We start from the raw sequence: 12,369 nt of genomic DNA, 5'->3' as shown, positions 1-12,369 counted from the left end.
TAGCAGAGCAAACAAGATAGCAGGACAAGTGAGATAACATGCGCCATGAATTGCAGGATAACACGTTTTAACAGAACTTGCAAACTGCAAAATTAGCTAAAACCAACTTAGACTGAAGAACAAGAAGCACCAGGCATGTGTTGAAGACACATAAGAAGTTCAAATCTGAGGAAGAACTACAGGAGTCTTCATCAAAAGACCACCAGAAGACTGACGACCACCACAGAAGGAGCTGACGCATGCGCAAAAGCAACAAACTGTTGTAAAATCCTGACAGAGCTTTATGCAAATAGAAATATGCTAATGATATGTTGTAATTGTGACATGGAGTGGAAGGACTTTGAAGATGTAACTGCAGGCTGAAGAAGCCTGAGTGAGTTTTTGGCAAAGGGATCCCCCTCACGCCTTGTGCTAAATAAACCAATACCTGCTCTGTAGCCATCTGACGATAAAGTTTTATTTTCTTGCCCAGTTTTGGGCTTCACGAGCAACGATAGAAAATCCAGGCACCTGTTTTCTCCAGGAGCCTAAGGTGCCCATTAACTGCCGTAATTCTTTCTGAGCTAATCATGATTCCACATGCATGATTCCTCTGTTGAGTCCAGACTGAAGACATTGGTGTGGAGGAACATCGGGGCCAGACTGGGAGGGCTGTGGAGAGAGCAGGGAATTGAGGTGGAGCAGACAGGGAGCAGCTTCTGCTTTTCCAGCTGTGCTGTGAGGTGGACACAAACCTCCACACCCTGGAAGAGCTCCAGGAGCAACGGAGCCCTGGGAACCCTCCTCATCTCCTCCCGTTCTGTGACAGACACCAGAGAGCCCCAGCTCAGGAGTCCCTGCCTGTGGTGTCTCTCTCTGTCTTTCTCAGAGCCCCGGCTCTGTTTTTGCCTCGGCTAGCTTGAGAGACAAACCACAGCTGGAAGGATTTTTTCCTCAGGGCCCCAAAGATCCCAGAGCATCTGTGAACCTTTTCCTTTAGAGAGAGCAGGTCCCCGTCGATGGCAAAGGGAAGAGTCCGCACTTGGTCCGGGGGGAAACAGGGCTTGATTCAGTCTTTCTCCTGTGGTCCTGCCCCTGCAGGGTTTGGAGCCCCGTCCCTGTCCCCATTCCCAAGCCAAGAGGCAGCTCCCCCTGGTTTCCTGGCTTTTATCCAGGGAGAAGGGGCTAGAGGCGGGGACAAGCCACTACCCAATCAGGGATAAGGTGGGAGTGGAACAGCGTTGGATTACATTCCAGTGTGGGAGAATGGGTGGGGAAAAGGAGCAGGGACGAGTTCAAGTTTCAGGATACATTTTCCAGGGTGTTAGGGGTTAAGTTTGGGGGTTTGGGGTTTTTTTTGTTCCTTTCCTTATAGAATTTTCCCCCCCCCATAAGCTGTTAAGAGACTAAATACTGATGCTTAAAGTGCAGTTGACCCACACAAAAGAAGTGGTGTTAGATCACTTAGTTTGGGGGGGAGGGAAAGGCTCGGGGGCTGCGGGAGCTGAGGGTGGCTTCTTCCACTCTCGGTTTTCGGAGAGGACAGTTGGGCGATGGCTGGCTGCGTGAGGAGTCCACTGTTAACAGAGCGTCCGGTCCTGGGAATGCTACCACCATCCATCATCTGCTGGAGTGCCCAGGAATTCGGAGCTCCTGGCCTGCCCTGCTGGAGCTGGGCCAGCCCTGCCCAGCCATCGCGGCTTCTCCAGCACTGCTCACTTTGGCAGGACATCCCCCCCTTTGCCTCCCAGGACACCCCCCTGCCTGCTGGGGACACCCCACCATCCCATCCACCAGCCCGGGAGTTTTCCACCATTCCAGCTTGGTGCTCTCGGGGTCCCAAGGGATCAGGCTGCCCCGGGTTTTGTGAAACAAAGCCCCTCAAGGTTCCTGGTTCTGTTTATTATTTATGCTGTAGTTGTTGTTTGTTTGTTTGCCTCGTTATACTTACTAGTAAAGAAGTGTTATTCCTTTCCCCATAGCTCTGCCTGAAAAGCCTCTTTAATCTTCTAAATTATAATAACTTGGAGGGAAGAGATTGGAATTCCCCATTCCTAGAGAGGCCCCACCCCTCCCTAGCAGATACCTGTCTTTTCAAACCAAGACACAGGGGAACAGGGGGGTACAGAAGAAACCCTTACAAAACCCAATATAAAAATGAAACACAATGTAAACCCAAACAATGTACAACAACACCTGCCCAGCTGCCACCCTGGCCCAGGGCAAAGGGAGAGGCAGCAGGAATTCCAAGAGGACGTGCCCAGGAAGCAGCGAGACAGAGCAGAGAAGGACAAAACGGCTGGAAAAGTGGCCAGTGCCGAGGGGGATCCTCACTGTCTTGGTTTTGTGTGACCTGGTTTTTGGTAGTGAGGGGGCCAAAGAGGTCGTTTCTGTGAGAAGCTGCCAGAATCTTCCACCATGTCCAGCAGAGTCAGCTTCTGATGGCTCTGGAACAGAATAACAGTGCTGCCTTCACTGAGGCGTAGCGACCTGGTTCGGAAATGGCACAGTGACCAACCCCCGGCCACTCGGGCCATCAGCTCACAGACACCAATGTGGTGGATGGCAAATGGCGTTTATTAACGGGTTGCATGGGGTTATAACACTTCTGTTTACCGCGTCACTTCTGTCTGCTTACGTTATAAACTAGGCGTTGCTTGGCTAATCGAGGGGGCTAAACAACTAACTGTTGAGGGAGGGGTTCTGTCTACCCGTACAACGCGATATCTTCCGATCGCCTGTCCCTAATCACCCACATTTCCCCCCCCATGATTAAGTAAAAAAGGTACAAAAGTATAAATGTTATAAAAAATACAAAAGCTGTTAAAATTAGTATAATAGGATATAAAAAGTGATATAACATGTTAGTAATAGGCGCACTTCAAAGCAATTGCTGGCGTTTTGTTTCTGTTCAGTCTCAGGGATGCAAGATGTTTCTGCCCACCCAGGGACGCTAGATGTCTCTCTGAGCTCTGGGCTGGGGTCCCAGACCCCTCTGCCCAGGTCCCTGACCCTCCAGGGCAACCAAAGGAATGCCCTGGATTCCAACATCTCCCCCTCCTGTTTGAACCAAAAACACCTCCTTGGCCACTTTGTCCATGGTTTGCCGTATACATAGAAACAAACACAGCAAAATCATGAGAAGGATTACAAGCCCTACTAAAATATATATAACTATCTTCAAAATTGCCTTCCACAATGGTGAAAGGTCAAACAAATTGAACAAACCATCTATCCATGACCCAGTTACCTCTCCAAGTTTGTTGACACTCTCCTGCAATCGCCTGATGTTGTCATGAATGGATTTGGAATGATCTGACAAATTCATGCAGCACATTCTTTCAAATTCCTCACATCCATGCTCATGGGTCAGCAAAAGATAATTAATCGCTGCCCTGTTTTGGAGACTTGCTCGTCTTACACTATCAATGTCTAACAACATGTCACTCAGTGCAAGAGAGACAGCTCGGGCAGGTTTGCTCAACCAACAACCCACGTGATCCAATTGTGTCAAGGCTGCTCCTGACGCTGCCTGTGGTGAAAAAATTGCAACTGCAATTCCCTGTGCTTTGCTCCATATGTGAACATCATAATCACAATTTGGATCGTACATTTGAATTGATCTTTTCCCTCTCTGTTTTAGTTTTCTTATCAATGTCCTGTCGGGTGTTAGCAATGAAAGCATTCCAATGCTGCAAGGACCACCTGTGGCATTTGCAGGAATTGCGGGCCAAATTTTGTCCCCACAAATGAAAAAATTTCCCTTCGGCAACTGAGCTGGAACATGATTGGATGTTTTTTTCAGCATCTTAGTGTAATTACACCAAGATGATGAATTTCTGTAAAAATTGAAGTTTGGAGTGACGTCTACAGTTTTATTTTTTGACACTCCGGAAAGACTAAATTTCACACAGAATTGCATTTGGACCGATCCAAGAATTTCCAGTTCTTGAGGTTCAAAAGGAGCCGCAGGAAGGAATTTCGTCTAAACATCTCATTGGTCCACTGGATCTACAATGGACTTTGAAATCTTTGGAGGGATGTTTTCTGGAATCGGCCATTTGTTCACTGGCAACCCCACTAAACATGTTGAAAAAGGTTTCCCTGGTCTTGAGTGTGTCAGGCAGATGGTATCCAAACCTGATGCATTGGCTAGAGTTTCCTAAACATTCTCTTTTGGTTGAGCCACGGGCAAAACCGCCGCACTGCTTAAGGCAACTAAGGAGAGAATGAGGCACAAGGATAGTTCTTTCATTTTCAATGCCCTCTTTTCCCTGGGAATCTCTAGAAATGCAACACCACCCAAGCCCAAAAGAAAACAAGTCCCAAAGTCTCTTTTGCACGTAGAATGAAAGGATGTCTGCTGTCTTGACACCGGCTCACGTCTGCGTGCCCACTTCTCTTCCTCCGGTCTTGGGGTCTGTCTCTGCTTGCGTCTGGACTCGGTACGGTTTCACGTGCCTCGCCGCCAGCCACTTTGGCCTAACTGCTGTGGAGACACAAGCATATCCCTTGCCCCAAGTTATTAATTTGAATGGCCCTTCGATTTGTCCTGTTTCTGGGTTTCTGACCAAAACTAAAGGATTTTCCTTCAGTTTTGCTCTCATACTGTTTGAAAAATGTCTGATGATTGGTGGAGTTGGCTCTGCAAAAGAGCAATTTAGAAAATTCAACACATACAAGGCTTTATTCAAGCACATGTATGGTGTTGCGTCTGCTTCTCCTCCTTTTTGTCTGTCCAAAAGGGATCTTAATGTTTGATGTGTCCTTTCAATGATTGCTTGACCTGTTGGAGAGTGTGGGATACCAAAGGTATGATGGACACCCCACCTCTTCAGGAATTCGTCAAGCACTTTCCCTATATATGTTGGTCCATTGTCTGTTTTGATTTCTTGTGGCACGCTTAAAGATGCAAATGCCTGCAAGAAATGTCGACAAGCATGTTGTGCTGTTTCACTTGTGTGCAGTGATGCGAAGACTGCACCTGAAAATGTGTCAACTGAAACATGAACATTTTTGAGTTTCCCAAAAGATGGATATTTTGTGACATCAGTTTGCCATAACTGCAAACCGTGCAATCCTCTTGGATTGACTGCTCCCATGGAAGCAGGAGGCTGAACAAGCTGACGATCAGGGCAAGCACTAATGATTTCCTTTGCCTGACTTTTGGAAATGTGAAAAGTGTCCATTAGTGCTTGAGCATTCTGATGAAAGAATGCATGACTCAATTTTGCTTGTTCAAAAATGTTCGGTAAAGTCCTTGAAAATGTCATGGTCAGTTTGTCTGCATGTGCATTGCCTTCTGCTAAAAAACCTGGAAGAGAAGAATGTGCTCTGATGTGCGAGACAAAATATTTATGTTTTCTGTTTTGCAACAATGTCCTCATGCACAGTAAATATGAATATAAATTTTCATTGTCAACTTCTCTCAAAAGTGAACCCTCAAGTCTTTTGACCACATTAGCTACATAAGCTGAATCTGTGATCAAATTAAAAGGTTGCTGGAACAGCTCAAAAGTTCTGACCACTGCTGCTAATTCCACTATTTGTGGTGACCCTTGTACTATTCTTATATTTGATTTCCACTCCCCTGTGATGTCATCTTGCCATGTACTTACTGATTTGTGAGTTTTTCTAGAGCTATCGGTAAATACTGTTATTGCATCCAATGGCACCTCACTTATTTTTGGCTTTTCTCTGAAACTTAATTTTGCTTTCAACAGCCTGTGGCTTGGGAAATGAATAGTACAAACACCTGAGTAATCTAACAATGCAATTTGCAAATCCTCTGATTTCTGCAATGCCGAATCAAAATAATCTTTTTTCAAAGGCAGATAAATTGTTGTAAAATCTTTGCCTGCCATTGTTTGCAGCCTGGTCCTAGCTTTGGTGATGATTTGAGCTATCATTTCTAGACTTGAGAAGATCATCCTTGGAGACCTGTAAGATAAAAAAATCTACTCCAAAATCAACAATGGGTCTTTTTGTGATGAATCCTACTGAAAAATCAACCCATATAACTGTATTTTTTCCCCTAACACTGCAAGAAAGAAAGGTAATGATGTTACAAAACGATGTGCCTGTCTCTGCTGGAGGGCTCCAGCAATTTTCTCAAGGGCTTCCTGAGCCTCAGGAGTGAGGCTCCTGTGGGATTTGATGTTACTGTCCCCTTTCAAAAGATTGAACAATGGCGCAAGTTCATAATTTGTAATCCTCAAGATGGATCTCATCCAGTTGATCTCTCCTAAAAGTTGTTGCAAATCCTGCAAGTTGTTAACTTCTGTTCTAATTTCAATTTTCTGTGGTTTCACTGTTTGTTCAGTGATTTTTCATCCTAGGTATTTCCAAGGTGCAATTTCCTGAATTTTTGAAGTGGAAATTTCTAAACCTGCATTTTGCACTTCTGTGATCACACAGTCACAAGCCCTCTGCAATTCCTGTTGTGTCGGGGCAGCAATGAGCAGATCATCTATGTAATGAATGATTTTTGCTCCTGGATGTTTCTCTCGAGCTGGACACAGTGCCTGTGCAACAAACCATTGGCAGATGGTTGGAGAGTTCTTGAGACTTTGAGGAAGAACAACCCAATGGTATCTCTGCAGAGGCTCCTCCCTGTTGACACTTAGGATGGAAAAGGCAAATCGAGGAGCATCATCTGGATGAAGTGGGATGCTGAAAAAACAGTCTTTGAGATCAATGATTACAAGTGGCCAATCTCTCGGAATCATCGAGAGAGATGGAAGCCCCAGCTGAAGTGGTCCCATTTCCTCAATGACCTCATTGATTTTTTTGAGATCATGAAGCAATCTCCATGAGCCAGGGGCTTTTTTGCGAACGACAAACACTGGGGAATTCCAGGGACTGTTTGTTGGTACAATGTGTCCCTTTTCCAATTGTTCCCTGACCAAGTTTTTGAGAGCACTCAATTTTTTCCTCTCAAGGGGCTATTGATCTACCCAGACAAGATCGTCTGTTTTCTAGGTCAGTTTCAAAGTGGTGAGTGCTACAGTGGCCCCCACTAAAAATTTACTTCTAACCTCACGCCTCATTGCACTAAAATGTCCTTTCCCCACACTGTGATGGGTCTTTGCACAACAAATGGGCGAATGATTGCAGTCTTACCTCCTGGCCTTGAGACAACAATCGCATCTTCACTCTGCAGACACAAGGTGTTCCCCCCTATGCCTGAAAGAGGACTCAAGGGAGCAATTAAATTCCAATTCTTGGGTCAAAAAAGATATGAAATTACTGTGACGTTCGCCCTCGTGTCGACCATCCCTTTGACTGCGATTGGTTTGTCACACTGGGTCAATTCACAGACGAGAATTGGTCTGTCTCGGCTTATGTGCTTCACCCAGGAGGCATGAACCTCCATGTGCTCACCTGAAGGAGGATCTTGTTCCCGGAGCACTGGCAAGAATTGTTCTGCAGCATGGGGTGGCAATGCAATTGCCCTGGCAATTGAGGTGTTCGGGGGAATGATCAATGGTGGCTGATGAGGCTTTGCTAAAACTGTCAACTCATCATTGCGATCTGCTGAAATGACAGAAGGGTAAATAACAAGTCCTAAAACACTGCTTCTGTCCTTATCTATAATTAGAAAGTCCTGTCTCTTCCACGAGGACCCAGTGACAATAGTGGGTATCACTGCATAATTGTCATCCAAAAAACATATCACTTTGGAAGTTGCCAAATCGCATTGCGCCCCTGGTGGGAGTAACTCTGGATCGCTGGGGATCCTACAAATTGTCCTGCTGAGGGCGTCAGAATGTTGTTCCCCGATGATTGTCCCCCTTGCGGAGCCTGCTCTTGAGTCATCGCCATCACTTGTGTCGTCGCGCGCTGACGATTTGCGCTCCTTCTGGAGTTTCCCGACTGAGTTCCTCCACTTGCATTGTTTCTTGCAGGGCGATGCTTCCTTCTCCTGCATGTCGGACAATGATCTGATGAGTCTGCATTGTTTGTAACTTGTGGGCAGTCCTTCTTGAAATGCCCTGGTTTGCCACATTTGTAACACTGTCTTTGTTGGAAATTTGCAAATGCTTCTTTGACAGCTTTTTCCACATGATCTCCTAAAATTGTTGCAACGTGCTGTGGTGTCCCCACCTTGCTGCATGCCTCTAGAATTTCTGCCATGGTGGCAGATGTTTTAGCCCAGGCAGGGACGCCAGATGTTTCTGTTTAGTCTCAGGGATGCAAGATGTTTCTGCCCACCCAGGGACGCTAGATGTCTCTCTGAGCTCTGGGCTGGGGTCCCAGACCCCTCTGCCCAGGTCCCTGACCCTCCAGGGCAACCAAAGGAATGCCCTGGACTCCAACAGCGTTTAACAAATAAGATGCTAACCTTTTCTAAATGGCTCTTAACAAACAACACTAACTTGTTTAGAATGCAAGGCCCAAAAATCAGCGTCAGGAGTATCATGGTAAGAGGGCCTATTAAGGTGGAAATAAGGGTGGTCAGCCATGGGGACTGGTTGAACCACGACTCGAACCATCCTTGTTGGGCCTCTCTCTCTCTTTCTCTGGGCCAGTCTTTCCCTTAGCTCGGCCATTGAGTCTCGCACGACTCCAGTATGGTCTGCATAAAAACAGCATTCTTCTCTCAAGGCGGCACACAGGCCTCCTTGCTGCATGAGCAAGAGGTCAAGTCCTCGCCTGTTCTGCAGGACGACTTCTGAAAGCGAGGACACAGATTTCTCCAGAGAGGAGATGGATTTCTCAGTTCTTTGCAAGTCCTCATCAATGGTCATTTGCAGCTAAGAAAGTCCTTGCTGTTGGGTCACGAGAGCTGAAACACCTGTGGCTGCACCGGTGGCTCCTAGGCCGAGGAGCATTGCAATGGTTATGCCTGTTATTATTTCTCTTTTTTGGAGCTGCGTGGAATCTTCCAAAAAGTGATACATTTCTTCTTCTTGGTGATACAGGACTCTAGGAACAATTAGAACTTGGACACAAAAGTCAGCAAGGTTATTGAATTTACCAAGGTACACACAGGGGCTTATTCCGGATTGTTGACAGACCCACATTCCTGGTACGGATGGGATCGCCCACTTATCTGTCTTTCGACTAGATGAATACTGGATGAATTCAGTACAGCTATTGCCCATCTGCTTTGCTAAGGTTACATTGCCAAAGCACTTGCCTCGGCCTGTGACTTGACTCGGACTAATTCCTCTCCAGGGGGTGTCCCACCTACACTGGTGTGGATTTTCTGCTGCTGAATAGCTAAAAGGAAAATTAAGGGCAACGCCCTCATAAAAAGGGGGGTCTGCATTATAACACAACCAGCATGACTTTGTAAGGTTTGGGTTGGATTGGTTCAACGACAAAAAGGTAGCGTCTAACACACTAAGAAAGGGATTGTAAGGAGTTACTTGGGTGTTTTGTAAATAGCTAAAGGGCTGGATGGGGAGGAGGTGGTAGTTGTGGTATCTGCCTTGGGTCTGCGTGGTGTAAGAATCTGATTGGGTCCAATTGATTGGGATACTGGGGGTAGGAGCCTGACAATTTGTATGTTCGCCCAAATGTCGTGAAAGGCGCGAACAAACACTGAGCACATAACAGTGGCGGCAGTGTCTTCTTTCTCTGCGTGTTCTCCAGTCTATATACTCATAACAAAGCGTCATCTAAAGTTATTGATTACATCACAATAACTTATTCTATTCATTGGTGCAAAGCACTTAGTGTCAATGTATTTGGTAGAAGTTTTGCAGAAAGTTAATAAGGCACAATTACTTTATGTGCATAGTCTAACTACAAAAATCCTTCATGGTAAAACTGTAAAGTTTGAAAATTTGATGGTAAAATTGATGGGATAAGATTGCTTCTTGTTTATGATCAGGGATTGTTGAGGTAGCATTGGAAACAGGAGTATTAGCTATAGTATTTTTTATTTGTGAAGGATTTTGGTAAAGAAGTGTGATTGTGAATGTGTAATATAAAATATGGCTTAGTGTGTTGCTGGATTGTATTTTACAATTCCAGCAATACATTAAATAAAGGCTGATGATTAAAATTTGATAAAACAACTTTATTTAATTTTTGGGCTAAATTTGTTATATAAGTAGAATTTGTTACAATGTTTACAGTTTGAGGGAATAACTGAAATGCAGTGCTTATGGGTTGTAATTTAATAATTTGAGGTGACCTTGTTTGAAATTTTATTGTATAGTGTTAATTATTATTAGGTTTTTAGTAATTGTAGTGGGTTTTTTTGGTTTTTAGAACTATTTGTAAAAACAGTCGGTTTATTAATACGTTTTTTTTATATTTAATTGTTTTTGACTAACTGGCACTTTTTGAAAAAGGTTTAATAAAGGGTGACTTGGTAAATGATAAGATATTTGCTTCGTGAAAGTAGTTATAGTCATTTGTAACTGACAGTTGTTGGAAAGATACTACTTAAAATAGTAATTTTGAACAGGTAAAAATTTTTTTTAGGATTTTGGTTTATTAATTTAATATATTGTTTATGAGTTTTAATAATAATTTTAGTAATTAATTTAATAATACTAGGAGTAGTTTTTTAATAGGTTTGAATGGTAAAAACAATTATTTAAAAATATGTATGATTTTTTTTACTGATTATTTTATTGTACAAGAATTTTTAAAGGAGTTATTTTTTAAATTAGAATAAATAAATGTACTATTTATGTTAGAGTAATGTGAGAGGCAATTTTTTAAAATAAAGTTCTTTAAATTTTTCTGAGAAAAAAAGGGGTTTGGGGGTAATTTATGGATATTAGTAGGATTTTTTGATTTTAAAATATTTTAAAAATATTTTAAAAATATTTTAAAGTGGCCATAATTGTGAATTAGTAAGTTTTAAATAAGGTTTGATTTAATTAATTGTTTTTATCAAATTTTGTATATTCGTTAGGCTTTAATTATGTTTTTTAATTGTATTTTTTGAGGTTTTACTTGGTTTTGAGATATAATGAGTCTTAAATTTTTTTAAGGTTTAACAGAATTTTTTGAGGAGTTAAAATTAGGTTATAATTTTGTAGAGAAGTTATTGTAAAATATTGTAAATGAGTTGATTGTTTTTGTTCTTTCGTTGTTAATAAAATATTATTTATGTAATGATAATAATAGCAATTAGGATTTTTTTTCTGGAGTTAAAGTTTGTGCTGTAAACTGAAACTAGTAGGGCAGTTTTTTATGCTTTGGGGAAGAAATTTTTGTGTTGGTTTAGAATGATTAACTGTTGGTACTGTGAATGTAAATTTTGTTTTGTTTAGTTACAGAAACTGTAAAAAAATTTTAAAAATTTGATTAAAACAGTATTTTATTTTATAGGAATTATGGTAGGGGATGGTAAACTGGGTTGTAAAGCTCTTATTGTAGCTATTACAGTATTAATTTGTTTTAAATTATGTAAAAGTTGCTACTTGTTAGATTTTTTTTTAATAATAATAAGCACAGGAGTGTTCTACGGAATGTGTGAAGGTTTCGTATGTTTTGTGGTTAATTGTTTTTGAACTAATGTTTGTAGGGTAATTAATTATTTACTAGGAGGGTTCTGTTGATCAACTTGCACAGGTTTGGTGGTTAACTAAGTTAGAGTGGGTTGCTTAATACTTTGTAATATGGCGATTTTTGTTAAAAATCTGGAGCAATTTTTGCTTTTTATTGGTTGAGGTAAACTCGACTTTATAGATTTAACAGAGTAGAGGTAATATGTGGCTTTATAGTTGCTTTTTGTCTTTTAGGGCTTGTGATTAAGATGGTGTTAACTGAAATTTTTACTTATTGTGGCGCCTTTTTAACTTGAATATTCTAGTGTTACTTGTTTGCGCAGGCTGTTGTGGGGGTTATGAGTGTAAAGACACAATTGTTACATTAGTTTTAGTGCTTAGTAAACTGTTTAATGGTATTTGTTGAGGTTTTGTATTTTTAGAAGTTAAGATGTAGGTTAATGTGGGTCGTTGAGTAGCCATTGTGCTTAAAAACCTTGAGGTGTCTTGGTAAACCTGAAGCTTTTAGTGGAAAGTAGTTGATTTTTTGTTTTGGGAATACAGAAAATAATGCAGAATAATTTGAATAAGGTAAGTTCTTTTAGGCATAGCAACTGGCAAGTAAGTAGTTGAAATTATAGTATAAATTTGTTTTGTATAGTTAGTATTAATTACATTAATATGTACATTGTTTGAATAAGGTGGCACTAGATTTTTTAATTAAAAGAGCACTGAGACATTTTCTAATAGGTTTTCATGCTTTTAAGGGTAATTTAACAACAGCATGAATATTAATAGTTCCTGTGTTTGCAGTGGGTATATTAATTTTTGCTGCACTAATTATTGCTTTTGAGTATTGTTTATAAATGGATAACTTTGCAGTGCTGGGAGGGCCTGTGGTTGCTGAAGTATTTGTGTTTGCAAGCGCTTTTTC

The sequence above is a fragment of the Hirundo rustica genome, unplaced genomic scaffold, assembly GCF_015227805.2.
Source record: "Hirundo rustica isolate bHirRus1 unplaced genomic scaffold, bHirRus1.pri.v3 scaffold_163_arrow_ctg1, whole genome shotgun sequence".
In the NCBI taxonomy this organism is placed as follows: Eukaryota; Metazoa; Chordata; class Aves; order Passeriformes; family Hirundinidae; genus Hirundo; species Hirundo rustica.
Note: the sequence above shows the minus strand (reverse complement) of the source record.